This window comes from Malania oleifera, chromosome 2 (assembly GCF_029873635.1).
Source record: "Malania oleifera isolate guangnan ecotype guangnan chromosome 2, ASM2987363v1, whole genome shotgun sequence".
NCBI classification, from domain to species: Eukaryota; Viridiplantae; Streptophyta; class Magnoliopsida; order Santalales; family Ximeniaceae; genus Malania; species Malania oleifera.
Window position 1 is genome coordinate 36,368,374 of NC_080418.1, and position 10,746 is coordinate 36,379,119.

Below are 10,746 nucleotides of genomic sequence, written 5' to 3' on the forward strand. Positions count from 1 at the left end.
CAAGTAATTTTTCAAACTTTTCTTTGCTCTTAGTGAATTTAAAAATGATTTTGGAGCTATCCTCCAATTTCCTCTCAGGCTCAACAATAGTAGCATCATTTTCTTTTAAAATAGAGGCAAAAGAGGTTTTTACCATATTAAATAATTTTGACCAATTTTCACATTTCTTTTTCAAATCATTATTCTCTTTGGTCATTTTACCTAACAATTTTGAAACACGAATAAATTCAAACTATAATTCCTTAAATGTAGGCATGCTGTCAGAATCACAATCATCAGATGAATAATAAGAAGATGATGAACTAGAAGACAATACCTCATCCTCGTGTGCCATCAAGCACAGATTAGCGACCTCTGTGTCACTATGATATGAATCCAAGTCACTGCTACTATATTGGTCCCATGAAGTTCCAGCCTTCATGGCTTTCTTCTTTTTCTTAGCCTCCTTTTTCAACAGTGGGCAGTCGGGTTTGATGTGCCCCACCTTGTTGCAGTTATAGCACATAGGAGCATTTGATTTTTCTTTTCTTTTTCTAGACTCTCCCTTCTCATTAGTAGAGTCTCTATATTTTTTAAATGCCTTCCTGTTCTTCCTAAAAAATCTGCTAAACTTTCTGGTTAGTATGGTCATTTCATCATCAGTGTCAGGCTCACTGCACTCACTAGATGTGTTATTAGATGCTTTCAGTCCAGTCACTTTCTTAGCCCTATTATGCTCATTAAGTCTTTCATTTATGGACAATTCATAAGTAATCAATGAACCTATTAATTCATCTAAGGTCATGGCCTTAAGGTCTCTACCCTCAGCAATGGTCGTAGCCTTGGCTTTCCAAACAGGAGGTAAGCCTCTAAGGATCTTCCTAATCATCTTATATGTGGGATAGGTATTTCCTAATGCATGCAATGAGTTTATGATGTGTGTGAATCTAGTGTACATGCTTTGAATGGACTCACCTACATTCATTCTAAAGGCCTTATACTCACTAGTCAACATATCTATCCTACTGTCTTTCACATCTCTAGTACCCTCATATGTGACCTCTAACTTATCTCATATTTCTTTTGCAGTAGAACATGCCATAATCCTGTTAAATTCATTTACATCAAGACTACAGTATAAAATATTCATGGCAGTGGCATTAAGACTAACAACTTTCATATCATCATTATCATATTCATCCTTAGTCTTAGAAACCCTAGTTGCACCCTCAATTTTCATAAGGACATAGTTTCCCTTAGAAACAATCCTCCACACGTTCATATCAATATTATGAAGGTAGATGCGCATCCTTTGTTTCCAGAAGGTGTAATTAACACCACTGAAAATAGGAGGTCGTGTGGAATATGGTCCCTCAAGGAAAGGGGTCACGAAACTATAAGCCATGAGTGATCTTTTAGCAAAATAACAACTAGTCTATGCTACGTGGCTCTGATACCAATTGTTAGCTTTACCGTGATTCCAAAAGGGGGGGCGAATTGGTATTTTTAAAATTTAATCCCTAGGTCAATCTCCTAACACCTGTAAATTCACAACCCTATGGTTAATCTAGTGCATGTAAAGTAAATGTATACCAGAAAGTAAATAAAGCAATTTAATCAATCACCCAAGCACCAAAAAGTAGTAAAAAGAGGGTGACACGTAGAAATGTTATCGAGGTTTGGCCAATTGCCTATGTCCCTGTCTTGGCTAACTAGCACAAGGATTACCACTATAATGCTCACTTAAACGGGTGGAGCGGCACCTATACAAACCAGGTTAATTAGCACAAAGCTGACCTCAGCCTTTACAACAATCCTTACCGGGCTAGATTACTGCCCCCTCAGGCCACGCTTGGAAACACTCAGATATTACAAGCAAATGGTACAATGAAATAGTGCTTTCACGTAAAGCAAATTTGTACCCAAGTAGTGCGCTCAATCACAAACACATCAATAGCATGAATATAGTGTAAGCTCAGTGATGTATGTTTTTCTCAATCAATACTCAACACAAAATAATCAGTTTGATGCTTAAGAGTATTTCAACACAAGCTACAACTTGGAATTCTAAATAGGATATCTTAATAGCACATCAATATTCCAAGTAAACTAAGTAGATAATCAAACTAGCTTCAAATAGATTTTCCTCAATGACAGATGCGCAATACTAGTTTGAAGAAATACTTGTTTGTTTGAAAAAATCTTTGCACCCCGAAAATCAAGCTATCAGACACTTGCAATGAAATGCAAATATCCTAAGCTTCCTTGGTTTAATCCCATGTTAGATTTATAATGAAGAAATTCGTGGGTTAAACCTAAGCTAAAACTCCCCAAGAGAAATATATAAAACAACCATACAAATAGGAGATTTTAGCACAGTATAACAATCACAATAACACACGAAGAACTCTCACAATCTCAGATTTTATCAAAGAAGGCAAGTTTGAGAGTTTTTGGACAAAGAGAGTATTTTCAAGATAGAGAGAGTTTTTGATAATCACTTTGCTAATCGATCATTGATTTTACAAATGAAGGTATATTTATAGCCAGGTAAAAAAAATGACGGTTCGGGATATGATGGGCATTATTAGAAAAGTCCCAAACAATTAAAACTCAATTAGCTCATCTTAACCCAGTTTTACCATGATTAAACTAATTTTAACCGGGCGAGATTTAGGTGGCTGAACCTAGGTTCGTTCACCCGAGAAGACACAGCAATAAAATATTTCAAATGAGGTTCAGTCGCTCGTATAATTGTTCGCTAGTCTGAATCAAAGTCAGTAGCAAAGCTACGTAACTTTGGGTGCCCGGTCCTAGGTTTGGGTGCCCGAACTCTTGAGTTCAGTCACCTAGGGCATATTTGAACTAAAATATTCGATCGCCCAAGTTTGTGAATGGTCCCTTTTGATGCATTCAAACACCTGGGGGAGATTAGCACAATTTTGGTTTGGTTACCCGAAGGCAAGTCAAAATGTTGACCTTCAAGGTTCGAGCGCCCGAGGCGTTTTGAACTCCAAGGTTCGGTCGCCCGACCCCTCTTAGTTTTCTTAGATATATTCCATTTAAGCACAATTATTTCTCACTCATATTTTATACAATGTGTGTGTGTGTGTGTGTGTGTGTGTGTGTGTGTGTGTATGTGTGGGAGCCTAGGGTCTTACTATGGTCAAGTTGAGCTCACACTATATCTTGTGTGCATGATGTGCAGGTGATAAGCATACAAACCATATCCTAGATTACAATTGTAGACCTTATTACATAAATGACTAATATATTACAATGTAAATTACAAAGCTTTACCGTCTTCTTGTTTCTTCAAGTGCCATCAAGGAAGTTTGATTTGAACCTACACAAACACTTGACAAACATCAAATATCAATATTTGTCATTATCAAAATCGGGTGTGACCTATAAGGTCAACAAGTTCCTAGACTTCAGGATAATTCAATCATTGGAACCAAATGGATATATAACAATAAGAAAGATGTACATGGAGTAGTTGTGAGAAATAAGGCTAGATTAGTAGCCCAGGGATATAATCAAGAAGAAGGTATAGATTTTGAAGAAACATTTGCACCTGTAGTTAGAATGGAAGTCATTCTAATGTTTTTAGCATATACAGCTTTTAAGGATTTCAAGTTATATCAAATGGACGTCAAGAGTGCATTTTTAAATGGCTACATAATGTGGAAGTGTATGTAGAACAACCCCCAGGTTTGGAAAACAATAAGAATCAAGATCATGTGTATAGACTGACAAAAGCCTTGTACAGTTTAAATCAAACTCCTAGAGCTTGATATGAAAGGCTAAGCAGTTTTCTATTAGAAATGGATTTATAAGAGGAAAGATAGATACAACCCAGTTCATTAAGTCCAAGAAAGATGATATTCTCCCAGTGCAAGTATATGTAGATGACATCATATTTGGCACTTCAAATAAAGAACTGTGTGATGAATTTGCCAATACCATGCAAAATGAATTTGAGATGAGCATGATGGGTGAACTAAATTTCTTCCTAAGACTTCAGATCAAACAAGAAAAACATGGAATATTCATAAATCAATCAAAGTATATTAGAGATCTACTCAAAAAGTTTAATATGGAAGATGGAAAAATACTAGGTACGCCTATGAGCACTTCATTGAAATTAGGTCACATTTGTTAGCCATTAAACGAATACTTAGATACTTGATAGGAACCATTGAAATTGGATTATGGTATCCTAAGTACACATCTTTTGAGATTCTTAGCTATTCAGATGCTGATTTTATGAGTAGCAAAGTAGATAGGAAGAGCACGAGTGGTACTTGTCATTTCTTAGGAAATTCCTTAGTCTCTTGATTTTCCAAGAAGCAAAATTCAGTTGCTCTTTCCACAGTTGAGGCTGAATACATAGTCGCAGGTAGTTGTTGTGCTCAAATGCTTTACATGAAGTAACAACTGAAGGATTTTGGATTAAGTTATGAAACAATCCCTACTAGATGCGATAATACTAGTGCGATAAATATTTCAAAGAATCTCATATTACATTCATGAACTAAGCACATAGAAATACGAAATCACTTTCTTCGTGACCATGTACAAAAAGGAGATGTGACACTAGAGTTTGTATGCACGAATGTACAATGGGCAGATATATTCACAAAACCACTTGTGGATGATAGGTTTATCCAAATTAGGCGTGAATTATCTCTCATGCATAATCGAGAGGTTGCCTAAAATTATGTTATATGATATAATTGAGGGGGAGCAAGGTCACTTACGATGTAATGATCACTTGGTATCATATTAATCAAATTTTTAGTATTGAATTAATTCATAATTGGTATCAACAATTCGACATAACATTTAACTAACATTTGGCCGACTCACTCGAAAAATGAGCAGCTCGGAAGCTATCCCAAGTATAGGAGTTACGTCGTGTAATATTAAGCCCAAGGGCTAGATCGTCTCCTCAGGGAATGCGTTTTAATCTCAGATTTTACGTTCTTCCAATCGAAATTAAAAAGGTACTGAACTCAGTTCAGATTCGGGGATTTTCAAGATTGTGGATACTTAAATGAAAACACAAATTAAAGTCCTAAAACTAGCACGCACGGAATTAAATAACAATAAAGGAAACCCTAAGCTACTCAAGGAAATACCTAAACAAGCATTATTAAAGATGGCAACTACAAATAAGGAATTAAAATACGCAGGAATGGAAACTCAATCAGATTTAAACACAGACTAAAAACTGAACTTTTAACACGAATCAAGAACGCGAACTAAAATTAAATTATCAATCAACCTAAACGATAACGGGACACAATAAAAACACGAACTTTGTATGTTATTTTTTTTTTATTATTTTTTTTATTTTATACTAGAACTGAACCAAACTTCACTAGATTAATTAAATAAACTAAAGCATTAATTAAATCTATCACTAAATAAATAAACAAGCTGCAGCAATTTAAAATTACATCATTCCAAAAACTTCAATAAAAAAAATAACAATAGTCACTTGAATGATACTAAATAAGCATTTAAATATAGATCACTTAACCTTCAAAAAAAAAACAAAAACATAATACCCAAATAAAATAAAGTAAAAGAAAAGAATAGAGAAGGAGAGAAAGAGAGAGTAAAATAGAGGGTGGTTGCGGCTGTGTTGCAGCTGCTGTGCTGTGTGTTGGTGCTCTCGGGTCTGCTGTGTATGGTGCGTGGCAGCTGCTGTGCTGTGTGTTGGCCTCGGGAGTCTGCTGTTTTCTGGAACAGGGACGCTGCTGTGTTGCTGCTGTGGCCGCGGAGGAGCTGGAGTTGCAGGGAGTTGTAGCAAGTCCGGGTTGAAGCTGTAGTTGCAGAGAAGACTGCTGCTAGCTGGTGTTGTCCGAGAAGGGCTGCTAGAATTGCCGAGGTGCTGTGCAGAGGGCTAAGGGAGAGACAGAGAAAGAAGGTGAGGGAGACGAGAAGGAGATAAGGGGAGAGGGAACCGAGAGGGAGAGTTGAAGGAGAGACAACAAGGAGCAAAGAATTGAAAAAAAAAAAAAAAAAAAACAAAGAAAAACAAACTAAAATAAGAAGAAGAAGGCGAACAAGGAGAAGAAGAAGAACAGCAAGAAGAGAGGAGAGGAGAGGAGAGGAGAGCCCTCGGGGCTGCCTGCTGAATAGGGGGAAGAAAAGAAAGAAATTTAAAGGAGGAAAGAAGCTGCCCTAGGACCCGGATCCAACCAACTTGACCTGGCAACTTGACCCGAATTGTTGTATTTTTTTGTTCTCTGTTCGTCGCAAATTCTGCTCTTTTGGAGCCTGTATCTCACAAAACTCAAAACACAAAAGTTGTAGATGATCCTTTTTTATTTCTCTAGAAATTTGAATCGTCTCAATCGGAGCTCGGACGGAAAAGTTATTTATGAAATACAAACAGGTGTCGGTTTTGATTCTCGGGAATTTTTCCTGTGACAAAAAATTACCAAAACCTCATAAATAGTACAATAAAGTTCAAGAATAATAATTTTGGCACTTTGTTAAAATATTGAACAAATTTGGACATTTAATTAAAAATATAAACCGTAAAACCCGGGTTAAACGCCCAATTACGCAGTTTTGACGCGTAATCATTGGCATCCTCATGTAATCTTTGAAATGTATACGTTAGTAAGGGGGATAGTTGATGTCAAAAGGCATGAGAAGGAATTTTTTTTTACCTAATGGTTGAACACGTTTTAAAATCTTAAGATTTCTAAGGGGAGAAGAACATAAGGGTCAGTCTACTCATGTTTTATTATTTTATACCTTTTTGTTGATGTCAAAAGGGGGAGAAAATTTGGAGCAAAAATAATAGATATCAGCAGAAAAAGCATAAATAAGATAAATTGAGAAAAATGAGCAAAAATTAAAACTTTGTGTTAGGGAGACATATCAGGAGCAAAAATTGTTGACAAAACTAATTGTGCAAAAGGGGGAGAAGTATAATAACAAAAATTGTTGAAACATCATGAGCATATTGTCATTCATTGAATATTTGATGCATTAATTTAAGGGGAGCCTTATTTGGTGTAACCCATTATATATATTTTTTCTAATGCATTTGTCATCATCAAAAAAGGGGAGATTGTTGATTCTATGAGTCTAATCCAGTTTTGATAATGACAAATCACTTGGTATTTGATCTGTGCATTGAGTTTGTGAACAAGATCTATATTAAGCATGCACGGAAAGATAACGAGTCATGGAAGCCTTAAAGTAAAGCATACATATCTTGGAAAGATCCATGGAACTCAAAGAGTACGAGAATCAAGATGCAAGCGGCAAAGTTCAAGCATATATTGGGAATGAGTACTTAGACCTCATGTATTTACATTTTTGTATGATTTAATTTAAGGCTCAACATATACCTTGGAATGATTTTAGGACTCATGCATTTCATGAACATCATTAGGGGACATTCATGGACTTAGAAATAATGTCAAAACCCTGGAAAATGTTTTTACAAAAGAGCCAAGAAAGAAAGCAAAATAGATTTTTGAACTGGAAAGAAAATATCCAAAAATTGGGAACTTCGGATGACTGAACTTTAAGTTCAGTTGTCTGAAGAATTTCATCAAACGTGTGAAAAATAAGCTCAGAAGTCTAAAGATTTATGGGTGAAAAACAGAAACTGGCAGAAGCACCTCATATGATTGAACCTTGACCTCAGTCGTCTAAACTTGACACTTAGCTCATCTGACCCTTGACCTCGATCATCTGACACTGTGTCTAGGCTATTTTTTCAAAAGATAAAATGACTTCACTCATCTAGGCTCTTGACCTCAGTCATTTGAACTTGTGGGAAAGATTAAAAATGTAATTTTTATTGATCAAACACCTGAGCTATCTTATGATCCAATAGTTGAGATCAATTCTAAGGGTAAGACACTATTTATACTTCATATCTAAACCCTAGTATAGGGGAGAAAAGAGAAACGTAAAAAGCTAAACACAAGAAGATCAACGTAAAGCGAAGAACACATCTTGTTGAAAAGAAAATTGAGATACTTGAGTTGATTGCTATACGTTTGCCTACACTCTAGTTTCTACACATAATCTTTGGGCAAACCACCTCCGAAAATCTAAAGGGATCTCTATTATACATTTTGTGCTTCAACTTGGTTTGAGGTTTGATTATTACATTTAGTTTTGTTAGAGAATCTCATATCACCATCTGTTTTGATAGTTTTAGAGAAGCTTGATATTGAGTTTTTGCATTCATATAATGATCGTCTTTGACAAACTTAATACTTGACAAAGTTTTTTTATTTGACCATTAATTAAAGTTTCTTTATTCAAGTGTATTTTAGTTTAAGGCTGATATTTTTGAATACATCTAAACTATTTGAATATACATATATCCTTATAAGTGCATAACTATCTATATACATATTAAAGGATATTTTCTGAAAATCAAATATTGAGTTTGTTGATCTTTGGAATTATCATCTTAGAGAGATATATATACATTAAGTCATTATTAACAAGATCACATTGAGTTTGAAATATTTAGAGAAATATTGTTTGTTTGACAAAGTGTGTTTGGCATCTTTGCAATCTACAAAGTTATCTTTATATTCAAAGATCTAACCTAAGATCAACAAAGCATTGTTGTTATACAAATATTTTTGGGAGAATTGATAAAAAGGGGTTTGTGTGTTAAAGCATATCATACATAAACAATTATATCGTTTCATACATTCTGAGCTTCAAGTTATATCCTATGTTAATGTATTAGGAATTTGAATTGTACTCACGATCGTTTGTTTGGTAGCATTTTTGAGTGTTTTTACATATTCTATTGTATACACGGCTCGGTGTGTGAACCAATGTTTGAGAAGAGAGTTGTATCTCTTGTGAGCAGGAGAGTAGGAGGGAGTTGCACCTCTTGTAAGCAGCGGATTGTAAGGGAAGCTTTGTCCCAATTTAAGGAGCAGAAATTTTAGTGAAATCCTTGAGTGGGTTACTCAAGGCGAGGACGTAGGCTGAGTTGGCAGAACCTCATAAAATTGTGTTTGTTCTCTCTTTTCACTTAACTCTTTATTTTCAGCATTTCACTTTATTATTCACATTGCATATGTATGTTGAATAGCTCCACAGACATTTAATTAGGTAAAAAGAACTCATTGATAAAATTAATTTAAGTTAGTCACGAATCCCAGCAATTGATTTGGTAAATATACAAATAGGGATTAAGTGGTAAATAGGTTCAAAGAATTTTAAAAATACCCAATTCACTCCCCTTTTGGGATTACACCTAATTCAACATGCTAAAGACCATAGATTGACCTTAGGGATCACCTTCGGTCGATCGACGTCGGATTTTTGGGGTTAACTCTCAAGGCCAATAGTTGACCTTAGGACACAAAATCTTTCATGAAAAATCCCTCACTTAAAAAGCCATACTCATACATTTAAAGGAAAATTTTGTTAAGGTTAATATTAGGGGCAAAATAGAAATTTCACTTGCCTCGGCCGACCAACCATCACAAGGTCATTTGACCTTGGTCGGCTAAATTGAGAAGTTGACCAAAGTCGAAGCTTTGGTTGATAGAACCTTAAGCATTACAAAAGCCTCGGTCGATCGAGCTGACCCGAAGTCAAAATGTTGACTTCACAGTCGACTGTTCTGAAATGAACATGCCTTGCATGGTCGAATGAACTCACACATGTCTGAACCCCAACAACTTGGTCAATCGAACCATTAGTTCAAAACTAACTTGGTCAACCAAACCTCAGAAAATGGTCAACCAAACTTGTTGTTGGTCGACCGAACCTTGAATGGTTCAAAATCGCCTTAATATAGTTGATCATATCTCCAGTTCAAAATGGCCACAGTCGACCGAACTCAGCAATACGGTCCACCAAACCTTGAATATGGTCGACTGAAACCTCTCGAGTAGGCAAATTTTTATCGTAATAAATCAGAGTTAATTTTCATTAAACTTAATTAAACAATTTTGAAAATACCTGTGATGTCCACAACGATTATATTTTTGCCTAACCCTATATATACCCCTTCATTTGTTATAATTAGGAGGTGATTAGCATATAGATTAGCAACATTTTTCTCTAAAAAATTTTTGTGCTAAATCTTTCATACTCCCACTTTTTACAAAGAATGTTGCAAAATCTCCTTCTCACACTCATTTAAATTACATATCTTTGAGAGAGATCATTTTTGTAAGTATTCATTTATTCTCTTTGCAAGCTAACAACTCTCCCATACTTGCATTTGTTGTTTGTTGATTTTGGAGAGTAGCTTAAAGTTTTTCCCATGGTATTTTACATATAAATATTAGATTGAGAAAAACTCTTCATTGGCTTAAGAACTTGCATCCTTATTGCAAGTTTCATAAGCTTGCTTTGTGTCTTGATAAAATCATTTTTAGCAAGCTTAAACCCTAATTTCCATTGTGCTTGCTATTTGAAAAATATTTTTGAGATATCTGCTTAAGGTTCTAGAGATGCTTTGAATATTCATATTGCAAATACATTATCTTAAAATCAAAGGTCTCACTCTCACATATACATATTGACACACATATTGTTGAGAGTTAACACATTGGTTAACGAAATCTCACTAGAACATAAATCTTTATCATTTGTGAGTGCATATTTTGGGCTATAATTGTTGTACACATATGCTTGTATTAGAATCATTTCTTTGTCCACAATATTTGAATATCGATTGTATTCCCAACGGGTTGTCGGAAGAGGGAGACTAGCCCTATGAATAGTCCCAACCTGGTTCAA